At 37.5% G+C, this 13,535-nt stretch overlaps 1 long non-coding RNA gene across 1 annotated transcript in view; it reads left to right on the top strand.

Moving 5' to 3' along the window:
• The first annotated feature begins 10,583 nt into the window (after positions 1-10,583).
• Positions 10,584-13,535, top strand: part of LOC108425631 — a 54,605-nt gene continuing 51,653 nt past the window's right edge. Inside the window, exons 1-2 of the long non-coding RNA XR_001857720.1 lie at positions 10,584-10,720; positions 10,949-11,029. This is a non-coding gene — a long non-coding RNA (uncharacterized LOC108425631). The remainder of the gene's footprint in view (positions 10,721-10,948; positions 11,030-13,535) is intronic.

Raw genomic sequence — 13,535 nt, 5'->3', positions numbered from 1 at the left:
ACTATTGAATTGGTATACACACACACACACACACACACACACACATATATATATATATATATATATATATATATATATATATATATATATATATATATATATAAAATTTTATTGTATTACCTAGTGTAGCATGTAGCATACCATCACATTTTTTATATGAAACGATGACTGAACTGAAATGGTGCAAAATTATGTGGAATAAAATCTTATTAACATACATTAAAATAAAGACTGATTCTCTCCTGTTCCTTAAACGTACCATTTCAACATATAGGTTTATTAAACACAGCAATGTCATGATATTAGTGTGTTTGCGCATCATATATGAGAGAAATATGAGACGTCTCTGGGTGGTTTTTCGCTGTCTCTGTGAGTATGCATTCAAAGAGCAGCAAAGAGCTGAACCCTGGCATTAGAGAAATAGGTCAACCATTTTACCCTGGGGATACCTGCACAGTTAGCATTTTAATAGCTGATACATGCTCTCTCTCTCTTTCTCTCTCTCTCTCTTTCTCTCACTTTCCTTCAGTCTTGCTTCCTTCAGTCTCACACCCACAGTCTCTTTCATTCTCCTTTCTGTTTTAGTTTTTTTTTTCCTTTCTGAATAATGATAAGATATACGGCTGTTTAAAAATGAACAGCGAGCATGTGTCTGGGTGCATTTGTTTGAGAGGAAAGTGCAGGCTCTGGAAAATTCCGGCGCAGAGTCCTTTAATTGGCCTGAGGTCTTTTCCTCTAGTCGTGTGTTATCTGAATAATGCATGGCCTTTCTTAATGAAGCGTAGTCCTGTTGTTTTACTTCTGTAGGATATAGGGTAAAATTAGCATAGTCCTGTGTCTGCATCTTAATAGAGCTTAGTTTTGTTTACTGCTTTGTTTACTGGTCCACTGTTCTTATGGCCCTGTCTCCTCTGGAACGGCTCACTGTGGACCACATATGCATGAGTGTCCTGAAAATCGATGACTTCTTAGAAAAGCTCAGTTCAGCAAAATGCTCCAGGTAGAAGATACCCTGAACTGTGTTTTCTTCATCAGATCCTGATCTTCACCCATATGGCACTCTGCATCATCATACGCTTTTTACATTTTTGGGGACATTTGGTCTTCTTTTGACATTTTACACGTAGAGGAAAGCATGCATGACCATGCAACAACAGTTTGTTGTTTACTGGATATTTTTAAAAATATTTGAGAAATAGCAGTAATATTGGAAGACAACCTATACATCTCTGCACCAAATGAAAGCTTAAACTTTGTCTTTGTCTGCACCTACCATTTGTGATAAATTCAGCCAAAAGTCAAAATGTTAACAGACTATGGGACTAGTTGTAACACAATTACACAATTAATTCCATATGATTCTGTTGTTTTGCAAGTCATCTATAGTTTAAGTAATTATGTAGAAAAATACATAAAGAGGCTGTAAATAAATTTTGACTACAAAATGCAACAGCCGAGACAATATATTTTGTTTACATGACATGTATAGTGCATTTTTTGACTTAATTGCTGCTGACACACATTGACAGGCATTTAACATATAACAAATTGACCCTGAGATTGGGGCTTCACTTAACATACATGCTGCAGGGACAGAACACATACATCTACACATTCTATACTTCCATACACATATACTCACATGCTCAAAAAAAAAAACTTACCTGAGGTAAAAAATAACAGGTTTCCATCTTATTAAAAAAATGTGGTTTTAAATCTAGTCCTGGGCTGTCCATCATATAAACATGCTTGGCTTTTTGTAACCATTGAACAATCTTTGGGGGAGGCTTTATCCAATTAATAATAATACATTTTCTTACAACTATGAACAATGTAACACTGGTTATTGGTAAATATGTGATCAGGCAACACTTCCAATAATAGGTCCAAGGGAATATGAACTTCCAGAATTTTCTGCAACTCCTCTTTAACATCCAGAACATCTGTATTTTCGGACAATCCCATAAGACATGAGCATGATCACTGGCCACACCACGGTTTCTCCAGCATGTACGGTACATTTTTTGATGAATTATGTGAATACAAAAGTTTAAAGAAAGTAATTGAAATTTGGAAAACTGATTAGGCCTAATTATAACACTGTGTTAAAGACTAACCCAGCCATGTGGAAGCTGTACTTTAGGCTGGTTGGAGTTGCTGTGATTATTTATATTGTTCAAAATTATGATAATTTACAGTCATCAAAGAAATAATACTATGTTAAAAGTCTCAAGGAACATCAGCCAGACAGCAGTCAAAACTCACAGATGATGTTGCTTAGAGAATATTAGAAGGCCACAAGAATGCTCTACATGTGTAACAACATAAAGAAAGCCAAGTAACATTTCACCCCACATTAAGTTGCACTTAATTTGTTCATTTTATCAAGTAACATGTTCATTTATCAAATTACTTTTCAAAAAAGCTGGTGAAACTTTATAAAGTTAGCTTCTATCTTCTCCAGCTGAAGCAGGCCACTCAGTGTAGACAGCAGCAGCCATGTGTCATTCTCAGGTACAGATGCTACCGTTCTCTTTCACTTAATGAAATAAATAGAGCTGTTGACTCTCTCACTCAGGTTTCCAGGGAGAGTAAGTGGGACTGGCATAGTGTGATTCCAATCTGGGCTCACACTGCAGAGAGTTATTTCCTTACCAACATGGAAATTTTGTGCTAAGCTACCATTCATTATATTACATGTAAATGAACATGATGGGGGATGTCCCAGCGGTGCATGTTGCTGTGTAGTGTGTGATATTTGTAATGGTATAGTGCTATGCGTCATATTGATATTTGCATGCAGTCTTAAAAATAAAGCTGCAGGGAAAAAACACTTTGAATACCCCAAAGAGCTTTTCAGTCAGTCAATAGCTCTTTAAAGAACATTTAAAGGTTCTTTAAAGTTTAAAGAACCTCTGCATTTACAAATATAGTTGTATATGTAGACATCATTTCTGCACTAAATGTTTTTTTAAAAAAATTTCTGCAGTTGTTAATTCACTGTTACTAAATGTTTGAATAATTCACAAAATAGAAATCTTGATGTAGTTCATGGTGGATTTTGAAGTGGATTTTGGATCATTGTCAACATTCTAGAAGTCAGACACTTTTTAGTTGCAGTTTCACAACTGTGTCACATTTTTTTGTAGAATTTGCTGATATTTAGTGACATTTACTCTTCCATTTACCTATGCAAGCTGCCGCAAAATGCCAAAGCTTAGTAGATCCAAAGCCATGCTTAAGAGTTGGCAATCAAATGCTGCTCTTTTTTCCTTCAAACATACCTTTGGTGACTGTGGCCAAATTCTTCAATTTGTGCTTCATCAGTCCACAGCGATCTGGCTTATCTAGAAGTTGCTGTGCATAATTCAGACTTCCTAATTTGCATAACTGACTTTCGCAATGAGGTCTCAGGTGAAGTTTTTTATTGATACCTTACCAATCATTTCTGCAAGCAGTGAACAATGCACCACTCCTCCTGTATCAGTTAACCGATTATGTCATATGGGGGTTTTGCTTTGCCTTTCTGACCAGCATATGAGCTGTTCTATCTAACCTCTACAGATTTTTTCCTCAAGATCTTGCCATGACTTCCACAGTTCACTCCAAATGAAATTTCTTAATGATATTTTTGACAGAATAAATTGTGAGCTGGAAGCTTTGGTATCTTTTATAGCTTTTTCATAGACTATTTGTAAGTTTTTTTCTACAGCCAAGAGCCATTAAGGAACCTTTATTTCTGAGAGTGTAGGAAAATACTGAACCATTCTTCCATGTAATATATGTGCAAAGGATGAATGCACCATACTCATGTGTCAGTATTCCCTGGGAGCAGATTTTTGGTCGTAATTTCTTGAAAATTATTATAGCTTGGAGGTGGACCATTCCAGAGTCATCAAGGCATGCAAAATGATTGCTAATCCTACAGTGGAGTCTCTTTCATCTGCTGGCGTCCACTTCAGAGCGCTCTCATCTGGGTCCAGCATGTGCAGATCCTGTGAGGAAGCAGGCAGGTGTGCTAAAATTCTACATTGCCAGCCAAAGCAAGAACCACTCACAAGAGTTGTCTCCAGAGGGTTATGTTGGTAAGGTGTTCATGTATGTTTATGTATGTCTTGCTATAATGAGTGAAATAGGAAAGAAATTCAGGCTTTGGATCACTGAGTTTCAATTCTGAAATGTTCTACCTCATGATAACTCTATCTTACCTGCTGTCAACAAAATATGCCTTGAGAGCAGATTCCAACGTGTTTGGAGGTTGAGGTTTCTGGGTGATACCATGTTTTCTATCGGTAAATTAAAGAAATACAATACTGACTTCATTGTTGAATGCACTGAGATCAAAACGGAATACAGATCATTAAGGGCTTATTATTGATTTGTTTCATGCAACTATAGTGAATTATATTCTTATACAATTATTTGCTTGCTCAAAATTCTACAAATCCTCAGCTTTGTTGAATGTTTTTTATATCACAGTAAAAATGACAACTGCATCAAGAAGGTACCTTACTACAACAGATTAAAAGACAGACATAACAGCTTTATTTCACTACAAAAATGCTACAAGCTCATCTTGGAAGTGGTTGGATCATTGATGCTGTTGTGTATTGCACTTAACCTGAGGTAAGATAGTTTGCATTCATTGATTATGAACATGAGAAAGTAAGGAAAATGTATAATAAACATATGTACAGGGATAATTTGAAGAGTTTTATTCTGAAATGCTGTATGTTCATTTGTAAAAAAAATGCACATACAAGTTTGAATACATGTATAATGTACTTTATCAAAAAACACATTTTTCTTCTCTCTGTAAGGTATTTCTTGAAAAAAAGACTTAATTTACTTTCTTTCCTGGCACATTCTAACATATTAAAAAATATAAACATGCTATAGTAGTAATTACTCTCCAAATGAATACAATGTAGATGTAAATAGGTAAGTAAACCCTAATCCTCAGTGGGTACCACCTGCATAATAATGGACAAACACATACATAGACCAAGCATATGTTTTTATCACTATAGTGGTATTAATTCATGTGAACTGCACATGTTTGGTTTCCTTTATTGCATATGCTGTACTTTCCATAAAACATAAATGTTTTGTTAAAGTTCCAATATGATATAGTTACTGATAATTTGCTTTAGTTTAAAATCCCACCTTGTCTAGCAGTACATCATAGTGCAGTTGCATGTCTGAGGGGAGCCTGGGGTGGCACCGTTGTCCAGGAAACCCCCAGCAAACACTTAAGCAGAGTCAAGCAATTCCTAGATGTGTTCGGTGAAAACAAGAACCTTTTTAAGAAATCCCAAGAACGGTACAGCAGTGGTTTTAAAGTGCAGTTGTGTATCTTAAATAAGTTTTTCCTGGTGAAAAGTACATATTTGCACCTTTTCATTATCTAATGTTTTAAAACAGAACAGTTAAATAAAAAGCCTGGAGACGAGACGGGGTGTGTGTAGTCAATACAAGAAAATGTAATTTCAATGGATAGCAGTACAATTATGTTCCCTGACTAAAGGTACTTAGATGTACTCTTGACAGTACCACCTCAGCGACAAGAAGGGTACTGCCCCAGTCAGTTGCATACCTTTATTTCTGAGAGTGTAGGAAGCTAGCCCACATCCTTTTCACAATAATAGCACTTACATTTGACTGGGACAGATCTAGCAGGGCAAAAATTTCATGAACTGATTTGTGGCAGTGTCCCTGAGCTCTTCAGGTCCCATTCTACTACCAATGTAAGGCTATGGATAGTTATGTGCTTGATTTTATAAACTGCTAGCAATGGGTGTGGCTGAAACATCTGAATAATTAGGATAGGTGTTCACATACTTTAATGTAAATAAACACCACTTAAAATTTACAGGCACATAAAGAGGGTAAATGTAGGTGAATGTGTCCCTGCCTATAAGTTGCATTGCAATCATTTTTTATAGATTATTATTCCTTATTTGTTGTGAAGTATATTTATACTCATAAGTCTCTTTTTAATCAAGTAAGTGAGCACAAAATATGACATGAAATCAGCCATTTTAACATGAAAATTCTGGAACAATTTTGCATCTTTCTATCCTGTCATCAAAACAGAAAGTTTTATCAGAGTAATTGACTTTACACTGAGTATGTCAAAGAGAATGTCACTGAATGCGTATTCACTCGCTGAATTATTTAAGGCAGATCTTGCGATGGCGGAAGATTCAGACAGCTGATTTTGGCAGGCAATGGAATACCTGTCAATTCACACATTCTGTGCTGTCTACCAGGTTTAGACAACTCTGCTTTTTTCCCTATCTTGGCTAGAAACACAGGCTGGCGAAGGACCAAAAAAAAAGAAAGAAAGAAATAAAAGAAAAAAGAAAAAGAAGTGCAATCACAAGATGTTCCCTCTCCAGGCTTACTTTGCCAATCTAAAGTTCTTAGAGTGTGACTCTAACTGATGCAGACTTCAGTGCACCAGACAATATTTCTGTATCATCTTTTAAAATCTCCCCTCTCTGTATTCTGCAGACTTATTTTTACCTCCAACTTCAATCTTCACTGGACTGATGGGTGATTTATGTGCTTGCCATGGCTTGGCTCAGACTGAGGAATAACCAGAATACTAAAAATGAAAGAGTGAACGAACAGGTGTGGAAGTCTTCAGCCAGTTCTGTGGTCCTCGCAGTAATGCTTGAACGAAAATGCAGCTTGAGATTGGAGCAATTTTGCACCATTGTTAGCGTGAACCCAATCATCTGTCCTGCTAACAGGCTTCATGATTGGTGGTATGAGCTGCCAGTGACTGGACTGCAATGTAGGGGGGATGAAGGGTGGTGGGTGGTGGGTCATTCCAGCATGGTTAGTTAGGCATTAGTGATGGACCAGGAATAAAAATCGATTATGTAACAATTTTCAAAAAAAATGTTCCCAGTTGTTAAGTGTGTTTTCCTGATTGTTTGTACCCTAAATGAATAGAAAAAAGTTATTATTCCCTGTAAACTTTGCTTTTGTTCAGCACAATGATATTTTGAAATTGATCTATTTTTAAGGATATTCGCCATATTTCAAGATACTTAAGAAGCTTCTGGAATTGTGAGAACTATCAAGAAGTTTCTAGAACTGTCCAGAATTATCTAGAACTTTCTGGGACTGTACAGAATTGTAGGTAGCTGTATAACCACAGTTATATAGGGCCACTATAGCCCTTCCTGAGAGACGGAGAGACATGATCTATTTGATTGGGATTGCATATTAAGTGGGCAACAGCCATCACAGACAAAGGGGAATTGACCTAGACAGACAGGTGTGAATTCATTCTCTATTCAGATTCTGATAACGACAGTATTCACACTTCACCCCACACCCATTATAGGAGGAGCTTAGGAAAGACCACTACTTTCAAATGTATATATTGTGTGTTACTCTGCTGTAATCAGGTGATCAGTCTTGCTCTGCTGAATCCTCAGTACACTCTTGTACTTTGATACTGCATGGAATAAAGATTGACCATTTTATTGAGTTTAGAGAGACATCCTTTTTCCTTACAGTACACAGCAACTTAGTCAATTTAGATGGCATCAAGAGGTTGCATACATCCAGCAGACGCATTTTGCTATGTATGTGGCCATTTTATAAAGACAAGAGCGAAAAGGTACTCTGTGGAAGCATCTGCTAAGATGTGTGCTACAAAGCATACTTCTGCATGGTGGACCCTTCCAAACGTCGCACTGGCAAAAATGCAACGCCTGTAACGTATCCTGACATTCCTTCATCTATTGCCCCAGTACCACACTGCCCTGAACTTCCTGTACCAACACCTCCAGACAGAGCAACACCACCTTCAGAAGAAAGCAGCAGGTCAGACACCCAGGAAGATGTTGAAGATCACGATTTCTCTTCATGTGCAGATAAGGAGTGGAAGCCATACTACCCTAACCAAAAAGACCTCAACGATCTGATCAGAGCTTCTGACATCAAGGCTCAAGCAATGGAACTTATTAGATGAAAGCGTCCAAGTCACAGGTCAGAGGAAGCGTCACCAAGTTTTTTCCACCTTCTTCAGTCATCAAGACGGACTGTGCTTCTGCAACAATGTGGCCGGTCTATTCGAGGCTATAGGTATCACCTGTAACCCGAATGAGTAGCGTCTCTTCATAGACAGCTCATGCAAGAGCCTCAAAGCCGTGCTGCTTCACAATGGGAACAAGTACCCATCTCTTCCTGTAGTTCACTTGACACCAGTGTCAAGATATTGCTAGGTGCCTTGAAGTATGATGAGTATGGCTGGGAAGTTATTGGAGATTTCAAAATGGTGTCATTCCTGATGGGCCTCCAAGGTGGTTTTACTAAGTATCCTTGCTTTATTTGCCTTTGGGACAGCCGGGATACTAAAGTGCACTACCACAGGCGGGACTGGCCTCAGCGGACAGAGTTCACTGTGGGGAAGAACAATGTAAAGTGGGAGCCACTGGTGGACCCACGCAAGGTGCTGATGCCACCACTACACATCAAGTTGGGGCTCATAAAACAATTTGTCAGGGCTCTAGATAAGGAGTCGAGAGCTTTCAATTACCTCCAAGATCTTTTCCCTAAGCTGTCTGAAGCAAAGATCAAAGCTGGTGTCTTCGTCAGACCACGAATCAAGAAGATCATAGAGTGCAGTGAATTTCCCAAGAAGCTGAATAGGAAGGAGAGAGCGGCTTGGAACAGTTTTGTCGCAGTGGTTCGCGGCTTCCTAGGCAATCATAAAGATGAAAACTATGTACAACTGGTCCAGACTCTGATAAAGAACTATGCTGCAATGGGCTGCAGGATGTCACTCAAAATCCATATCCTTGATGCTCATCTTGACAAGTTCAAAGAGAACATGGGAGCTTATTCAGAGGAGCAAGGCGAGCACTTCCACCAGGACATTATGAACTTTGAATGCCGTTACCAAGGACAATATAACGAGAACATAATGGGCGACTATATTTGGGGATTGATTCGTGAATCTGATTTGCAGTATAGTCGTAAATCTCGGAAAACCACACACTCTGTGTAAATTTGCAATGCCTATAGCGTTCTTAGTCTGACTGTATAAATGAGAAGATGCAAAATCGTCTGTTTCTATAATAAAAATTCATAATTTTCGTTGCCGTGGTCACAAAAGCGAAGTTTATGATGAATGTAAGCAATTTTTAATTTGTTTTAGACATAAGCAATTGGAATATAACATAAAAAATCTGGGAACAAAACTTGTGTTACATAGTGTTATCTGACTGAAGACCAGTGGTGGAATTTGCAAAACTGTCAAGAAAACACTCATAAATGTTTACCATATATAGGGCATGAGAGTGAGAATAATAATCAAAATGATCGATCCACAAGTACAGCAACCAAGACCACAGCACGTTATGGCAGACCCTTACAGTTGGCCCACTTTATCCTCGAAATATTATGACTTTTTTTCTTGAAATATATTTTTTTTCTCTAAACATTACGGCTTTAATCTTGAAGGCTACTATTTTTATTTTTATGACCAGTGTCTTTAAAACATAGATGCAGAACCATGTGATTGCTCTGTTTCGGTATGACCAACAGGTCAAAACAAGCTCAAAACAAACTGCACGCTATACCCTGATTAGTGTTCGTGCTTCACGCTTCTTTCATTTTCACTTTGAAAAATGTTATGTTTTTATACACACATGAGCCAAAAGGAATGACAGATTTCACATAATGTAGTGGAGTAAAAAGTAAGATATTTGACTTTGAAATGTAGTGGAGTGAAAGTAAAAAGTCACCCAAAATGGAAATACTGCAGTTCAGATACATGAAAAAACAACTTAAGTACAGTAATGAATTACATTTACTAAAACCAAATTACCACCACAGACACCAGGGGTGTCGCACCATGGGTAATGATGGACCTGACTAACCAGGGCCCTGCCTGGAAGTGTCACGATTGGCCCGTGCCAGTCCTGTCCATGTTCATGTTTTGGTTTAGCCCATGTGCATTTGTTTTGGTTTAGCCCCCTTGTTTCATGACTCCGCCCCTGATTATTCTCACCTGTGTTTCCACCTGTGTCTTGTGAACCCTCGTTAGCCCTCTTGTATTTAAACCCTGTGTTTTCATTAGTCTAATGCTGGTCTTTGTTTGAATCTTTGTTTGCTGTATTGGTGTTTGCTTTGTTTGATTGTGCTGATCTTTGTCTCTGTTGTTGGTGTTATCTGCTGTGGTGTTTGGTCTGTTGTAGTCTGGTTTATGTCATGTCTGCCCCCCGATCTATCCGTATAGGCTATATAAACCTGGACCGTTCTGACCATGACCCTGGATTCGCCCTTAATAAATCTCGCTTATCTCAGCACGTGTGTCTGCCTCCCCGCTACCCATTACAGGAAGAGAGGCCCTCCAAAAGCAAATAAATTCATTTTAGTTTCTAATTTTGCTCATTTTTATTTCTTCTGATAATACAGAAATAAATACTAGCTTCCATGATAAGTTCTGCTAATCTGCCTGTTTCCTTTATCTGCTCATATGTCTGTTTCCTGCCCCACTCTCCCTCCTCCCCTAAAGCAAAAGTGGTTTGATCCTCCTACGGTGTAAATAAAGAGAGAGTAGTCACCGACTTTCACCAACTTTGAAACCAAAACCAAAAACAGGATTCCAGAAGTGCAAGGAGTGCAGAGAGTGAGAGAAAAAGCTGAAAGAGGGCAGGCAGGCAACTGCTGACAAGCGTCTTTCAGCAAATAGGTGAGCTTAAAGTGCCAAACAGTAGGCTACATAGTCTGCAGAGAAGTAAGCTAGCTCGTTTGCTAACTAGCGATTACTCAAACAAGTATAAGTTTGATAAAGAAGCAGGATTTGATTTAATGGGGCTAGTAACCACTGTAGGAATGGTTAATTGAGAGTTAACAGACGTGTCTGTAATCATAACTCAGCCTCAGTTCAGCAGCTAACCTGTAACACATGCACTGCTAGTTCCAGAGGCAGCTGCAGTCACTGAGGGAGAAAAAGATGACACCTCTTCCTTTACTGAGGCAGCTGAAGACATGAGACAAAGTGAGTTAGTTATTTCAACTTACAATCAACCATTTGTTGAGCAGTTTGAGAAAAAATTAGAATAAATATGCTTTTTTATCTATAATTAGACTGACATTTTGTACAGAGACAAACCTGAAGTTGAATCCTTTTTGAACTACAGTTAGATTGATGATTCAACACTGCAAAAACTGGTAACTTGACAAGTGAAATCTTAAAACTAGTTAATATATCTAATACTTCTAATGTTGAGGTTCATGTAACTCTAAGATTATTTAACTCTATTCTAGACATTTTACTTGGTGTATGTAATTTTAGCAAGTCAGATTATCTCACTATTTTAAGAAACATGCCTGAAAGCAGCAGAATTATCTACCAATATAGTGAGATCATTTTACCTGACAAAATTACTTAAATCAAGTTAAAATGCCTACAAAAACTTTTAATTATCTCAAAATTTAAAAAAAAAATTAGATATAATGACTGTTTAAGATCATTTCACTTGCCAAGATACCATTTTTTTATCAGTGAAAGCACGATTTACCTCATTGATTGTTAGCTGTTTTACCCTTAATGCAAACCAACCAATGTCATAAAGAAATAAAACATAATAAACATTCACTTCATTTTCTTGTAAGGGAACCTGGGCACAATGCTGTGCTAAGAACCTAAAATGAAGTGCTCACCCCTGACAATGACATGCATTTAACTTGTTAAAGTAGATCAAGGTTACCAAAATGTATTTGTTTTTGTTTTTTTTAACATTTTCCTTTCCTCCCAGACCGAGCTGATTAAAATGAATGAGCAGTTAAGGAAGAAAATTTTAACAATACATTTTATTCATCACAATATTCTGTTTTTCTGAAGTTGTAACAGACAAAAAGAGCAAGTAATTTAAAATGTACTTTTACATTTAAAATATACTCTTTAACTATGACTATATTTTTATTCAATTCTTCACACAGTACTTAATCCAGGTAAATGAGACTAGTTCTGCTCCCTTTAAAATGAAACATGCAGTTGGTCAGTGTTCTTTAAGCACTGATGATGTCCACAGTAGCCTCAGAAAAGCATGTTTTCATGTGATTGATCAACAACAAATATCACAGTTGATGACAGTAACAGTATATAAATATTACATTTCATAGCCCTAATCTAATATCATTTTTCACAAAATGTGTCATGATACTGATATGCTACACAACAAATAACCTATAGCTTGCAAAGGAAAATAAACAGCATTTAATATGTCATTTGTCATGCTGTGTACTACAGGCGTGTGTCTCTCAGCTTCATCAGTTTGACAGAATTCATTATTTTAAATCCTTTTTGTGCTTTCATCAGTGTCTGCTCACTACATTACCCAGCATGCATACAAACCAGTATGCACACATACCATACAAATGGTGGGAGTCTCCTCTACAGCAATACAGAAATCCACTGGTGTAGAGGCTTATAAATACAGATGGGAAATTCAGTTTCCTATAAGTAATGTTAACTATCTGGCGTCTTTCTGCCTTAGCCAGCTAACGGAAGAAGATTAAAAAAAACGTCAAACTGCCCGCCCTCAGGTCTCTGCCTCACATCAGTTGTGGTTTTTCAAAAGCTCCTCCCACCACGACGATACAGCATCAGAATCAGGGATTTCCTAGCCTTAAAATTGAAAATCTTACCATTAGGACATCTGGCATCACTGCAGAGGGTTAATAAGCACATTTACCACCGATATGGATTTTTGGCCAGGGTAGCCCTTTAAGAAAATATTTAAAATTACATTTATTTGTTGATTCATTTATTTATTTCATTGAGCACTGCACTTAAGAACATTCTTATGAATGTCCGGTGTTGATCTTAACATCTTTGGTTTACTTGCTTTTGTGAATCTGACCCCAGGCCCTCAGGAGATATTAATTCCAGGTAATCTAGAACTTGTTCTTTGAAGATTCATACAGTTAAGTGTCCTTTTGTGCATGATAGATTATTTCTCTTTTGCCACCAACTGCACAGTGATGTACAACTTTCCTTCAAAGCATTTGCTAAAAACCTTAAAAATCTATTTACCACATACCACATTGATTTGCAGTGCAGGACCTTCAGCTGAGCCTTGTGAAAAATTCTTGCCGTTTATCATAACCTTGTCATAACATCCAAATGGCAGTTAGAAACCAGAAACATGAACTCCTCCACATTGTTACTGATGTTATCTCTACTGTGTTTCTGAAGAAGGTTACTGAAGGGTCTTTATATTCTTTCCATCATGAACTCTTCAGTATTCCTAGTTGAAATCTGATATGCAACAGTTCACCCTCTTCTGCAGAAACCTGTTATGGATTCTTCTGAGAATCTGTCTGAGCAGACACTTTATCTGCTTCATGTGTGTAACAAACTCAGAAAGACTGGGTTCTCCTTTTGATTGATGCATTTTAAGTTAACTTGCACTTTTCAGTTCATGCTTTGTGGTTGCTCAGCTTTGCTTTAGTGTAACAGTGCCCTCAGTGCAATGTACAGCAAACATTTTTTAACAATA

The sequence above is a fragment of the Pygocentrus nattereri genome, chromosome 10 (assembly GCF_015220715.1).
Source record: "Pygocentrus nattereri isolate fPygNat1 chromosome 10, fPygNat1.pri, whole genome shotgun sequence".
NCBI classification, from domain to species: domain Eukaryota; kingdom Metazoa; phylum Chordata; class Actinopteri; order Characiformes; family Serrasalmidae; genus Pygocentrus; species Pygocentrus nattereri.
The sequence above is the reverse complement of the archived record's forward strand: the minus strand, read 5'-3'. Positions and strand labels throughout refer to the sequence as shown.